Here is a 15683-nt window from a genome sequence, read left to right as displayed (position 1 = left end):
AGTTTCTGTAGTTTTCTGGAGGATTCCTTAGGGTTTTCTGTGTATAAGATCATGTCATCTGCAAATAGAGATAATTTTACTTCTTCCTTGCCAATCCGGTTACCCTTTATTTCTTTGTCTAGCCTAATTGCTCTGGCTAGGACCTCTAGCACAATGTTGAGTAAGAGCAATGATAAAGGGCATCCTTGTCTGTTTCCTGTTCTCAAGGGAAATGCTTTCAGGCTCTCTCCATTTAGGGTGATGTTGGCTGTTGATTTGATTTTGTATAGACGCCCTTTATTATGTTCAGGAATTTTCCTTCTATGCCTATTTTGCTGAGAGTTTTTATCATGAATGTGTGTTGGACTTTGTCAAATGCCTTTTCTGCATCAATTGATAAGATCATGTGGTTTTTGTCTTTTGTTTTATTTATATGGTGGATTACATTAATGGTTTTTCTAATACTAAACCAGCCTTGCATTCCTGGTATAAATCTCACTCGGTCGTGGTGGATTATTTTTTTGATATGTTGTTGAATTCTTTTGGCTAGAATTTTGTTCAGGATTTTTCATCTATGTTCGTGAGGGATATAGGTCTGTAATTTTCTTTTCTTGTGGTGTCTTTACCTGGTTTTGGTATCAGGGATGTAGTGGCTTCATAGAATGAGTTAGCTCGTATTCCATCCTTTTCTATGCTTTCAAATACCTTTAGTAGTAGAGGTGTTAGCTCTTCTCTGAAAGTTTGCTAGAACTCTGCAGTGAAGCCGTCCGGGCCAGGGCTTTGTTTGTTGGGAGTTTTTTGTTTACCTTTTCAATCTCTTTTTTTGTTATGGGTCTATTTAGTTGTTCTACTTCAGATTGTGTTAGTTTAGGTAGGTAGTGTTTTTCTAGATATTCATCCAGTTCTTCTAGGTTTGCAAATTTGTTAGAGTACATTTTTTCATAATAATCTGATATGATTCTTTTAATTTCAGTTGGGTCTGTTGTGATGTGGCCCATCTCTTTTCTTATTCAGGTTATTTGTTTCCTTTCCCGTATTTCTTTAGTCAGTCTGACCAATGGTTTATCAATTTTGTTAATTTTTTCAAAGAACCAGCTTTTCGCTTTGTTAATTCCTTCAATTGTTTTTCTGTTCTCTAATTCATTTAGTTCAGCTCTAATTTTTATTATTTCTTTTCTTCTGGTGCCTGAGGGATTCTTTTGTTGCTCACTTTCTATTTGTTCAAGTTGTCGGGATAGTTCTCTGATTTTGGCTCTTTCTTCTTTATGTATGTGTGCATTTATCGATATAAATTGACCTGTGAGCACTGCTTTTGCTGTGTCCCAGAGGTTTTGATAGGAAGTGTTTTCATTCTCATTACATTCTATGAATTTCTTTATTGCCTCCTTAATGTCTTCTATAACGCAGTCTTTTTTGAGCAGGGTATTGTCCAGTTTCCAAGTATTTGATTTTTTTTTCCCTGATTTTTCTGTTATTGATTTCCACTTTTATGGTCTCTTGGTCTGAGAAGATGCTTCGTAGTATTTTGATGTTTTGGATTCTGCAAAGATTTGTTTTATGACCTAATATGTGGTCTATTCTAGAGAATGTTCCATGTGCACTAGAAAAAAAAGCATACTTTGCAGCTGTTGGGTGGAGTGTTCTGTATAAGTCAATGAGGTCAAGTTGGTTGATTGTAGCAATTAGGTCTTCCGTGTCTCTATTGAGCTTCTAACTGGAAGTCCTGTCCTTCTACGAAAGTGGTGTGTTGAAGCCTCCTACTATAATTCTGGAGGTGTCTATCTCACTTTTCAGTTCTGTTAAAGTTTGTTTTATGTATCTTGCAGCCCTGTCATTGCGTGCATAAATACTAATATGGTTATATGTTCCTGGTCAATTGTCCTTTTAATCATTATGTAGTGTCCTTCTTTATCCTTTGTGTTGGATTTAACTTTAAAGTCTATTTTATCAGAAATTAATATTGCTACTCCTGCTCTTTTTTGCTTATTGTTTGCTTGATGTATTTTTTTCCATCCTTTGAGTTTTAGTTTGTTTGTGTCTCTAAGTCTAAGGTGTGTCTCTTGTAGGCAGCATATAGACGGATCGTGTTTCTTTATCCAGTCTGAGACTCTCTGTCTCTTTATTGGTGCATTTAGTCCATTTACATTCAGCGTAATTATAGATAAGTATGTGTTTAGTGCTGTCGTTTTGATGCCTTTTTGTGTGTATTGTTGACAATTTTATTGTTCCACTTACTTTTTTGTGCTGAGAAGTTTTTCTTTGTAAACTGTGTGTTCCTCAGTTTCATAGTAGTTGAATTTATTTTTGCTGAGTTGGTTTTTATTTTCAAGTAAGGAATTGTTAGACTTCTTTGTGTGTACCTTAATATTTACCCCTATTTTTCTAAGTAAAAACCTAACTTGTATCACCTCATATCACCTTGTTTTCCTCTCCATATGGAAGGTCTATGCCTCCTGTATTTAGTCCCTCTTTTTTGATTAGCGTAATCTTTTACATAATGACTTCAATGATTCCCTGTTTTGAGTATTTTTTCTTTTTCAAATTATTTTTTTTTATGATTTCCATATTTGAGCTGATATCAGGATGTTCTGTTTTGTGACCTTGTGTTGTATTGGTTTCTGATTTTCTGACCAAAGAATTTCCTTTAGTAATTCTTGTGGTTTTGGTTTGGGTTTTGCACATTGACTAGGCTTGTGTTTATCTGTAAATGTTTTAATTTCACCTTCGTATTTGAGAAAGAGTTTTGATGGACATATGATTCTTGGCTGGCAGCTTTTCTCCTTCAGTGCTCTATATATGTCATCCCATTGCCTTTTTGCATGCATGGTTTATGCCGAGTAGTCTGAACTTATTCTTATCGATTCTCCTTTGTAGTTGACTTTTCTTTTGTCCCTGGCTGCTTTTTAAAATGTTCTCTTTATCTTTGGTTTTGGGAAGTTTGATAATAATATGCCTTTATGATTTTCTTTTTGGATCAATCTTGTATGGGGTTCGATGAGCATCTTGGATAGATATCCTTTCATCTTTCACGATGCCAGGGAAGTTTTCTGCCAACAGATCTTCAACTATTCTCTCTGTACTTTCTGTTATCCCTCCCTGTTCTGGAACTCCAATCACACTCAAGTTATTCTTCTTGATAGAGTCCCACATGATTCTTAGGGTTTCTTCTTTTTTTTTTTTTTTTTTTTAATTCTTTTATCCGATTTTTCTTCAACTGTATTGGTGTCAATTCCTTTATCCTCCAGCTCCCCCACTCTGTATTCCAATTGCTCTATTCTACTCCTCTGACTTCCTATTGAGTTGTCTAATTCTGTAATTTTATTGTTAGTCTTTTGGATTTCTGAATGCTGTCTCTCTATGGATTCTTTCAGGTTATTAATGTTTTGTCTATGTTCTGGAATAATCTTTTTGATTTTTTCAGCAGATTTATCAGTGTGTTCCTTAGCTCTTTCTGTTGATAGCCTTATTTCATTTCTGAGGTCATCCCTGATGTCTTGAACCATTCTGTATATTAGTTTTTTATATTCTGCACCTGGCAATTCCAGGATTGTATCTTCATTTGGGAAAGATTTTGATTCTTTAATTTGGGGATTTGTAGAAGCAATCATGGTCTGCTTCTTTATGTGGTTTGATATCGACTGCTGTCTCCAAGCCATCTATGAGATATTGTAATGATTTATTTTACATTTGCTCACTAAGTCTTATCTTTTTTTTTTTTTTCAATATACTCAGATGGGCTACTAGATTGTGCTGTCTTGATTGTTGTAGCCTTTGAATCACTTATGTCCTATTACCACCTGGTTTGAGCTGTTACCAGATATATAAGCCTAAGAGTACATTCACTATTCTTGAATAGAGTCAGCTTAGGTGTCCTGATTTTGGGTCACCAAGTGTGTGATATAGACTGTCTCCTATTAACGTAGAGGACTAGTGGTGATAGTTTTATGCACCAGATTCTAGTAGAGGCAGGGGGTCACACTCTGAGGAGAGCAGAATGCTGACAGCCTTCCCCCACATGCCGGTGAGGTAGATGTGTCTCTATTCCTAGAGCACTTTGGTGGTTGGGCTCTGCAGCTGTACCTTTGGCACCCAGTGCTTGTACCCCTAAAGATTGGTAGGCGTCACTCTCCTCAGACCTGTTTAGCAGGCGGCTAGGTGGTTTGGGTGAATTTTCAGCCCTCAGTTCCCTGCTGTGGATCAGTGAGGGCTGTTTAATAGGTAGAGAGGTATCAGACCTTGAAAACTTGTCTTTCCACTGTTCTGCTAAAACAATTACAGTCAGATCTCTATCAGAATTGCCTTTGCATTATAATAGCCACCTTGTTCCCAGTATGACTGAAAGCCAAAAACTGTGGATCTCTTATGCTTGGCTGGAGTTGGTTCTGTGTTTTTATTCCAGTTTAGGGAAGTCAGAGAAGAATTTCTCCCCCTTGGGGTGTTAATTGTTGCTTCTCTCAGGCCGGCAGAATGGGCTAGGAAACCCTCACTCCTCCCTGCCCCTGGCAGAGCACTTCACTCCCTGGCCCAGGAATTTCCAATGTTAATGAAGCTGCCTGGGACAGAGAGCGGAGGGATCAGATAGATAGGAGAGAGTAGGGTGAGGCAATATAGACCAAGTTACTTATCTTGCTCGGTAATGACTGTGTTATCTGAAATTCAGAGGGGTGTATAGCCTGTGTATGCTGCTGGCTGGGTCAAGATTGCCCCCAAGGGTCAGGCCTGCATCCCGTGCTTGCGCCATCTCAGGAAACCATGATCAGCTCCTCCACTCCTAGTCCAAAGACCAGCGCCAAGGTTTTCTGGCTGGGACCCTGCATTCCAGGCTCCAAAACCAGTCACTGCTTCCCCGTGATTCCTCCTCCTGTCAGCCGTGTCATTGTGCAGTCTGTGTGTGCTGGCTGGGTTTCTGCTGAGATTACTTCAGGGGGCTAGGGCTGCGTTCTGTGCTTGCACCATCTCAGGAAGCCGTGCTCTGCTCCTCTGTGCTTACTCCAAAGCCCGGCGCCAAGGTTTTCTGACTGGGACGCTCGCTCCAGGCTCTGAAACAGTCTCTGCTTCCCCGTGGTTGCTCATTCTCTTGTCAGCTGCATCAGTGTGCAGCCTACTTGTGCTGACTGAGTCTCTACCAAGGTTACTCCAGGGGGTTAGGGGTTAGGGCTGCATCCCGTGCTTGTCCCCATCTCAGTAAGCTGGAATCAGCCCCACTACTCTGGCACCAGGGAACTGCGAGGGCTCAAGGCTGTGGCACGGGATGTCGGATCCAGAAGCGGTTGCTGCTTCAGGCTGCAGCTTTTCACTCCCCTGTCACTCAGGTGAACTCCTTAGTTCTGCGTTTGATGGTCCGGTTGATAGATTGTCATGTATGTGATTGATTCACTTGTTTTTCTGAGTCTTTGTTGCAAGAGGGATCAGCGGTAGCTTCTACCTAGTCAGCCCTCTTGGCCCCACCTCACTATATAATGATTTTATTATTGTTTTATAAGGAAATGACATATTGTTATTGCCATTAGTGCAGCTAACATGAAAATTCAGACCTTCAGGACTAAACTCTGATAGGGTGCTCTCTGAGGTTGTTAACATTTTGCTGTTAACAACACATACTTGCAAGCAAAACAACATATATTTGCTATGACCTTGGGGAAACATCAGTTTCCTAAAGATAAATTGGCCAGTACATATACAAGGCATGTAATTCCAAACTAATCTAACATAAAAACAACTTAAATAACTGGCATTCAGGAAATGAGCATAATAAGAGAATACAGACTCATTTCCTTATCTTGAATTTCTATGACAAATTTGCAAATGTTAGAAGCCTAGCTGTTGCGTGCTCAATATTTTTTTCTTTTTTGCTCAAGTTCTTCATGCACAGCCTCTAGTTCTCCCAGTCACACAGAAAGCTCTACTCCATTATTCTGATCCTGTGCTTCCTTGTTTGTCTCCAATGAATGTGGAAGAGAAGTAACCCATGAGGCCTACACTAGAGTCAGGTCTTGCTGGCAAAACTGATAAATGAAGAACAATTAATAGAGTTATCTGCCAGGGAAGAGACAAGCAGGAAAGAGATCTCTGGTTCAGTTCCTGCTTCTCAGGACTTTATCTAGTCTGCTGATATATATACCTCTGGCTTCCAAAATACCTTCCTGTTTTCCATACATCCAAACTACACTTTCGCAAACATGGTAATGGTAAGTCAAATATACAGAAACAACTTTTTGTTATTTCTACTTTATATTGATAGATTTACACAATGAAGTAGGTGTTTTTTTACTCCATATAGAATAACACATTTCTTGAAAAAGAAATTATACTTTATGGAAAACAAATTTATATAGGATATGACTTTGGGGTCTTTAATTTCCAAAATTACAATGAAGACTATTGCACATGCTGAGAAATTTGATTACTTCTCTCAAGCAATTAGCAATCATCTCAAGGAACAAATTTCTCCTCAGGCTCAGAGAACAGCTTTTGAGTTTAACATGGCATAACAGGGAAGGCTGCAAAACAGAAGCCATGAGAATCGGATCCTGTTCATTCATTCTGTGTTCAGTAGACTGTAAGGCTCAAAGGAAATTATATTTGGAACAGCTCTGGAAGCCATCTATGTCAACTTCCTTAAATTGCTAAGACAGAGGGTCTTTTAGCCTTTCTGTGGAGCTAACTGGAAAGACTCATTACTGTATTACTGCTCATAATTTTATTGCAGCCAACTTTATTTATCAGAATTTTTTTTTTTTTTTAATGTAAAATCTGCCGCTTTGCAAATTCTACCCAGTGGTTAAAGTTCTGCCTTTTGAAGCCATGTAGAAAAACAGAGTGTATCTCCTTGTATGGATGTTGTTTTTGTAGTTAGCTTCCCTTGAGTATGACACTGACTCATGGTGACCCCATGCCTTACAGAACAGAACACTCCGTAGGGTTTTCTTGGCTGTAATCTTTATGGAGGATCCCTGTAGTACAGTGGTTAAATGCTTGGTTGCTAACCACAAGGTTGGCTGTTCAAATCCATCAGCTGCTCCATGGGAGAAAGATGTGGCAGTCTGCTTCCGTAAAGATTACAGCCTTGGAAATCCTATGCAGCAGTTCTACTCTGTCCTATAGGGTCAATATGAATCAAAATGAAATCTAGGGCAATGGATTTGGTTTTTTGTTTTTTTTTAATCTTTATGGAAGCAGATTGTAGGCCACCCTTCTGCAGAGCCACTGGGTGGGTTTGAACTGCTGACATTTCAGTTAACAACCTATGCAAACCTCTTTCTCCACCTTCCAATTATGGATCCAAGAACCCAAACGCATTGCCATTGAATTGATTCTGACTCATAGCAACCCTACAGGACAGAGTAGAACTGCCTCATAGGGTTCCAAGGGGTGCTCATGGGTTCCAACTGCCGACTTTATGTTTAACAGCTGAACGCTTAACCCCTGGGCCACCAGAACTCCCAAGTATGGATAAATTACCACATATTCTACACAGAGAATATTTTGTAAATTATAGAGTGCAAAGTAAATGAGAAATTGATGCATAGGAACCTCAAATTGGAAGTATTGTCAGAGACATTTCACTCATGCGATAAAGACATTTCAATCACAATGTGCTGGACACTGGGGAATATTTGTAAAATAAATTATGTGAAAAATGTAACTCCTGATTTGATATATATTGCTCAAATGCAAAAATTTCTTTTGAATTTGTCCAATATTTCATAAAAACTAATAGTCATTTATGTTTCTTTGTATTTTCTATTTGTATCACAAAGATTGAGAACCCTCAAGCTTTTCAATGTAATCTACACTTTCAGAGCTGTTGCCAACTACTCATATATCCACACACTACTTGCTTCAGGTGACCTGAGCTATTCAGCATTTTCCTAAATGCCATTTTGGTTTCAGTGTTCTGTTTATTTGATTCATTCTTTCTAATGGTTAAAAGACAAAGATGTTACTTTGAAGACTAAAGTGCATCTGACCCAAGCCGTGGTATTTTCAATTGCCTCATATGCATGTGAAACCCTGGTGGCACAGTGGCTAAAGCGCTAAGCTACCTAACTGAAAGGTCGGATGTTCGAAATCACCAGCCACTCCATGGGAGAAAGATGTGGCAGTTGTTTCCGTAAAGATTTCAGCCTTGAAAGCCTATTTGACAGTTCTACTCTGTCCTATAGGGCCGCTATGAGTAGGAATCAACTCGACAGTGAGTTTGGGTCTCAGTTTTCAGTCATATCCATGCGAAATCTAGACAATGAATAAGAAAGAGTGAGGAAGAATTCATGCATTTAAATTATGGCATTGGAGAAGAATATTGACTATACCATGAACAGCCAGAAGAACAAATAAACCTGTCTTGGAAGAAGTACAGCCAGAATGAATGCTCCTTAAAAGCAAGGGTAGTGATACTTTGTCTCACATGCTTTGGACATATAATCAGGCTGGACCAATCCCTAGAGAAGAACATCAGGCTTGGTAAAGTAGAGGGTCAGTGAAAAGAAGGAAGACCCTCAACAAGGTAGATTGACACAGTGGCTGCAAAAATGCGCTCAAACACAGTAATGATTGTGAGGATGGCACAGGACTGGGCAGTGTTTGGTTCTATTGTTCATGGGGTAGCTATGAGTCAGAACTGACTGGACGGCACCTTAAAACAACAGCATCAATGGTTTTCTTCTATTCCTTGGAAATATCTTTTGAAATTCTCCTTTTATTTACCCTGATGAAGTTCTTCCCTGGCTTTAGTCCGAGAACCTTTATAGCAACGTGCATCATTATTACAAACAACAGTTCTGTTTTTTAATAAGCATATTTAAATACAAATGACTTTCAAAACTGTATTATAAATTTTTCCCTAACAGATACCATTTCCAATTGACATTATTTTCTTATGGAGAAATACATAAATAGATCGTGCATGGGCTATGGCTAGAGAAATAGCATCCTTTCCATCTAAACATCTTCCCCCCAAAAAAACTCTGAATTCTGGAGACTTACTTCATGAAAAAGGAGACTCACGAAGGAAAAGGTCAGATTTTTTTCAGAATAGGTGGAGTTGGAGTGAGAACTGTGAGGAAGATACAAACTTTAGAATAATAATGTATATAGGAGTCTAATCCCTGGTTAATATTTCAGAAATAAATCAGGAACTTTAGGTCAGAGAACAAAACTGAAAGAGCAACGGAAACACTGAAAACTTTGTAATTTTCACATACATACCTTAAAAAATATATCTTTAAAATATAAAAAAAAAAACTCTTACATTTAGTTAAGCAAGGTGCATTGGTCAGAATTAACTTGTCTATGATGATCTTCTGTTATTTGCGTATGTGACAGTTAAGGTTGTTTGTCAATTTGTCTGGGCCATGATTCTCAGTGGTATGGCAGTTATGTAATGATGTAATTTGGCAGTTATGTAATGATCTGATGTGATTAGCCAGTTGGTTGTAAGCGGAGTTTCCTTGGGGGTGTGGCTTGCAACAAATATATATATGGACTTTCTGGCAAAGCTCACTTGCTCTGATCATCATCTTCTGACTTTTGGTTCTTGGGACTTGAGCCAGCTGTCTGCTGTCTCACGTGCCTATCTTGGGATTTGTCAGCCTCCACAAGCTTTGAGCAAGCAGCCCATCACCTTACCTGCCTATCTTGAATTCACTAGCCTCCACAGCCCATGAACCTGTGGCCTGCAGTTTGGTCTGTCAACCTTGGGCTCATCAGCCCCTGCTGCTATGTGAGACAGGAGAAGCCTCCAGCCTGATGCCTGATCCATGGACTTGGGACTTGCCAGCCTCTAAAAATGTGTGAGCCATTTCCTTAAGATAAATAAATATCTCTCAATATGTATATATATATAAAAAAAAAAACCCACTGCATATATACATATATAAATGTGACGGTTAAGATTATGTGTCAACTTGGCTGGGCCATAATTCTCAGTGTTTATATGCGATCACTCCCATGATGGAATCTGCTGTGAGTAGCCAATCAGCTGAAGGAGAGTTTCCTTGGGGGTGTGACTTGTGTCCAAATATAAGCAGACATTCTGTCTTTTTTTTTCGCTTAGATCCTCCTGCTGCCTCTTGTTTGGCTGACCTCTGGTTCTTGGGACTTGAGCTATCAGCTTATCTTCCAGTCTTGGGATTTGTTGATTTTCACAGCCTATGAGCAGGAGCCCTGCCCTCTGTCCTACCAATCTTGGGTTCACCAGCCCCTGTGGCTACATGAATCGAGAGAAACCTCTATCCTGACCCATGTGTGTGGGGTATTCCAGCCTCTACAATCCCGTGAGCTGTTTCCTTGGTATAAATATCTCTGTATATATATTTATACACTTTACTGGTTTTGCTTCTCTAGAGAAACCAGCCTAAGACACCATATGTCACTCCTCCCTTGTCGTTGTTGTTGTGTGCCATTGGGTACATTCTGATGCATACAAATCCTATAGGACAGAGTAGAACTGTTCCATAGTGTTTCCTAGGCAGAAATCTTTAGGGAGCAGATTGACAGGTATTTTCTCTCAGAAAGTGGCTGGAGGATTTGAATTGCCAACATTTTGATTAGCAGCTGAGGGCTTAACCATGACACCACCAGGGCTCCTTACTCTTCCCTTACTTCCCTAATAATACCCCTGAGAAAATGACCTATTAACGAATAATTTTGATTTAATTTAACTAATGGACTAGTCTATCCTGGCCTTAGTCCTGATGACTGTCTTGGAATCTCACTCAATTGGTTGCTCAAGCCACCTGGCAGAATATGCAAGTCCCAGTCACACAAGGGCTAGTGAAGCATTTTCCCAGTGGCTATTGGCCTCCCCTGTATCTAAGAAACCAAAAACTAGTCATGTATCTAGAGAAGAGAAATATAGAGCCCCAGAGATGTGAGTAGCTGATTTACTAAAAGGTTGTTGGAGACCATCTAATTTAATGTCAAGACACACAGTTTCCCAATATCAATCGAGCTGCTTCCATGATAAATAAGACAAATTCAGCGGGGCAAAGATGGCGGACTAGGTGGACGCTACTGTGGATCCCTCTTGCAACAAAGACTCGCAAAAACAAGGGAATCGATCACATACATAACAATCTACGAACTCTGAACAACAAGCACAGACTTAGAGACGGAAAATGAACAAATACGGGCAGACAGCGACCGTTTTCAGAACCAGGAGCCACCGTACCAGCCGACTACTTGGAAAATCTAGTTTCCCAATGATGGCTCGGAGACAGCAGTCCATATCAAACTACATAAAGAAACAGACCATGACAGCTTCTCCAACCCCCCAAACAAAAGAATCAAAATCTTTCCCAAATGAAGATACAATCCTGGAATTATCAGATACACAATATAAAAAACTAATTTACAGAATGCTTCAAGATATCACAAATGAAATTAGGCTAACTGCAGAAAAAGCCAAGGAACACACTGATAAAACTGTTGAAGAACTCAAAAAGATTATTCAAGAACATAGTGGAAAAATTAACAAGTTGCAAGAATCCATAGAGAGACAGCATGTAGAAATCCAAAAGATTAACAATAAAATTACAGAATTTGACAACGCAATAGAAAGTCAGAGGAGCAGACTCGAGCAATTAGAATGTAGACTGGGACTTCTGGAGGACCAGGGAAACAACACCAACATAGCTGAAAAAAAATCAGATAAAAGAATTTAAAAAAATGAAGAAACCCTAAGAATCATGTGGGACTCTATCAAGAAGGATAACTTGCGAGTGATTGGAGTCCCAGAACAGGGAGGGGGGACAGAAAACACAGAGAAAATAGTTGAAGAACTCCTGACACAAAACTTCCCTGACATCATGAAAGACGAAAGGATATCTATCCAAGATGCTCATCGAACCCCATTTAAGATTGATCCAAAAAGAAAAACACCAAGACATATTACCATCAAACTTGCCAAAACCAAAGACAAACAGAAAATTTTAAAAGCAGCCAGGGAGAAAAGAAAGGTTTCCTTCAAGGGAAAATCAATAAGAATAAGTTCAGACTACTCAGCAGAAACCATGCAGGCAAGAAGGGAATGGGACGACGTATACAGAGCACTGAAAGAGAAAAACTGCCAACCAAGGATCATATATCCAGCAAAACTCTCTCTGAAATATGAAGGAGAAATTAAGATATTTACAGATAAACACAAGTTTAGAGAATTTGCAAAAACTAAACCAAGACTGCAAGAAATGTTAAAGGAGATTGTTTGGCCTGATGACCAATAATATCAGGTACCAGCACAATACAAGGTCACAAAACAGAACATCCTGATATCAACACAACTCAAATAGGGAAAGCACAAAAACAAACAAAGACTAATTCTAAAAAATAAATAAATAAACAAAATAATACACACAACAGGAAATCATGGAAATCAATAGATAAACGATCACAATAATCAAAAAGAGGGACTAAATATAGGAGGCATTGAACTGCCAGATGGAGAGTGATACAAGGCGATATAGAAGGATACAAGTTAGGTTTTTACTTAGAAAAATAGGGGTAAATAAAAAGGTAACCACAAAAAGGAATATCAATTCCATAACTCAAGAAAAAAGCGAAGAAAAACGTAACGACTTGATAAACACGAAGTTGAACATTATGAAAATGAGGATCTCACAAGCTACTAAGAAAAACGTCTCAGCACAAAAAAGCATGTGGAAAAATGAAATGGCCAACAACACACATAAAAAGGCATCAAAATGACAGCACTAAAAACTTACTTATCTATCATTACGCTGAATGTCAATGGACTAAATGCACCAATAAAGAGACAGAGAGCTATGGACTGGATAAAAAAACACGATCCATCTATATGCTGCCTACAAGAGACACACCTTAGACTTAGAGACACAAACAAACTAAAACTCAAAGGATGGAAAAAAATATATCAAGCAAACAATAAGCAAAAAAGAAGAGGAGTAGCAATATTAATTTCTGACAAAATAGACTTTAGACTTAAATCCGCCAAAAAGGATAAAGAAGGACACTATATAATGATAAAAGGGACAATTGATCAGGAAGACATAACCATATTAAATATTTATGCACCTAATGACAGGGCTGCAAGATACATAAATCAAATTTTAACGGAATTGAAAAGTGAGATAGACACCTCCACATATATAGTAGGAGACTTCAACTCACCACTTTCGGAGAAGGACAGGACATCCAGTAAGAAGCTCAATAGAGACATGGAAGACCTACTTACAACAATCAACCAACTTGACCTCATTGACTTATACAGAACTCTCCACCCAAATGCTACAAAATATACTTTTTTTTCTAGTGCACATGGAACATTCTCTAGAATAGACCACATATTAGGTCATAAAACAAGTCTTTGCAGAATCCAAAACATCGAAATATTACAAAGCATCTTCTCAGACCACAAGGCAATGAAGCTAGAAATCAATAACAGAAAAACTAGGGAAAAGAAATCAAATACTTGGAAACTGAACAATACCCTCCTGAAAAAAGACTGGGTTATAGAAGACATCAAGGAGGGAATAAGGAAATTCTTAGAAAGCAACGAGAATGAAAATACTTCCCATCAAAACCTCTGGGACACAGCAAAAGCAGTGCTCAGAGGCCAATTTATATCGATAAATGCACACATACAAAAAGAAGAAAGAGCCAAAATCAGAGAACTATCCCGACAACTTGAACAAATAGAAAGTGAGCAACCAAAGAACCCATCAGCCACCAGAAGAAAACAAATAATAAAAATTAGAGCTGAACTAAACGAATTAGAGAACAGAAAAACAATTGAAAGAATTCACAAAGCCAAAAGCTGGTTCTTTGAAAAAATTAACAAAATTGATAAACCACTGGCTAGACTGACTAAAGAAAAACAGGAAAGGAAACAAATAACCCGAATAAGAAACGAGAAGGACCACATCACAACAGAACCAAATGAAATCAAAAGAATCATATCAGATTACTACATAAAATTGTACTCTAACAAATTTGAAAACCTAGAAGAAATGGATAAATTCTTGGAACAATACTACCTACCTAAACTAACACATTCAGAAGTAGAACAACTAAATAGACCCATAACAAAAAAAGAGATTGAAATGGTAATCAAAAAACTTCCAACAAAAAAAAGTCCTGGCCCAGATGGCTTCACTGCAGAGTTCTACCAAACCTTCAGAGAAGACTTAACACCATTACTATTGAAGGTATTTCAAAGTATAGAAAAAGACGGAATACTACCCAACTCATTCTATGAAGCTACCATCTCCCTGATACCAAAACCAGGTAAAGACATTACAAAAAAAGAAAATTTTAGACCTATATCCCTCATGAACATAGATGCAAAAATCCTCAACAAAATTCTAGCCAATAGAATCCAACAACACATCAAAAAAATAATACACCTTGATCAAGTGGGATTTATACCAGGTATGCAAGGCTGGTTTAATATCAGAAAAACCATTAATGTAATCCATCACATAAATACAACAAAAGATAAAAACCACATGATTTTATCAATAGATGCAGAAAAGGCATTTGACAAAGTTCAACACCCATTTATGATAAAAACTCTAACCAAAATAGGCATTGAAGGAAAATTCCTCAACATAATAAAGGGCATATATGCAAAGCCAACGGCCAATATCACTCTAAATGGAGAGAACCTGAAAGCATTTCCCTTGAGAACGGGAACCAGACAAGGATGCCCTTTATCACCGCTCTTATTCAACATCGTACTTGAAGTCCTAGCCAGGGCAATTAGGCCAGACAAAGAAATAAAGGGTATCCAGATTGGCAAGGAGGAAGTAAAGCTATCAGTATTTGCAGATGACATGATCGTACACATGGAAAACCCTAAGGAATCCTCCAGAAAACTACAGAAACTAATAGAAGAGTTTGGAAGAGTCTCAGGATATAAAATAAACATACAAAAATCACTTGGATTCCTCTACATCAACAAAAAGAACACCGAAGAGGAAATAACCAAATCAATGCCATTCACAGTAGCCCCCAAGAAGATAAAATACTTAGTAATAAATCTTACCAAGGATGTAAAAGACCTATACAAAGAAAACTATAAAACTCTGCTACAGGAAATTCAAAAGGACATACTTAAGTGGAAAAACATACCCTGCTCATGGATAGGAAGACTTAACATAGTAAAAATGTCTATTCTACCAAATCCATCTATACATATAACGCACTTCCAATCCAAATACCAATGTCATACTTTAAGGGGATAGAGAAACAAATCACTAATTTCATATGGAAAGGAAAGAACCCCCAGATAAGCAAAACATTACTGAAAAAGAAGAAGAAAGTGGGAGGCCTCACCCTACCTGATTTCAGAACCTATTATATAGCTACAGTAGTCAAAACAGCCTGGTACTGGTACAACAACAGGCACATAGACCAATGGAACAGAATTGAGAATCCAGATATAAATCCATCCACGTATGAGCAGCTGATATTTGACAAAGGAGCAGTCTCAGTCAATTGGGGAAATAATAGTCTTTTTAACAAATGGTGCTCGCATACCTGGATATCCATTTGGAAAAGAATGAAACAGGACCCATACCTCACACCAGGCACAAAAACTAACTCCAAGTGGATCAAAGACCTAAACATAAAGACTAAAACGATAAAGATCATGGAAGAAAAAACAGCATCTACCCTAGGAGCCCTAATACAGGGCATAAACAGAATACAAAACATTACCAAAAATGATG

General features: G+C 38.3%; 1 long non-coding RNA gene across 1 annotated transcript in view; it reads left to right on the top strand.

The window, feature by feature from the left end:
- LOC111750918 (uncharacterized) overlaps nt 1-15683 on the top strand; it is a 463388-nt gene that overhangs the window by 141535 nt on the left and 306170 nt on the right. The window lies entirely within an intron of this gene.

This window comes from Loxodonta africana, chromosome 25 (assembly GCF_030014295.1).
Source record: "Loxodonta africana isolate mLoxAfr1 chromosome 25, mLoxAfr1.hap2, whole genome shotgun sequence".
In the NCBI taxonomy this organism is placed as follows: Eukaryota; Metazoa; Chordata; class Mammalia; order Proboscidea; family Elephantidae; genus Loxodonta; species Loxodonta africana.
Note: the sequence above shows the minus strand (reverse complement) of the source record. Positions and strands in the feature narration are given on the sequence as shown.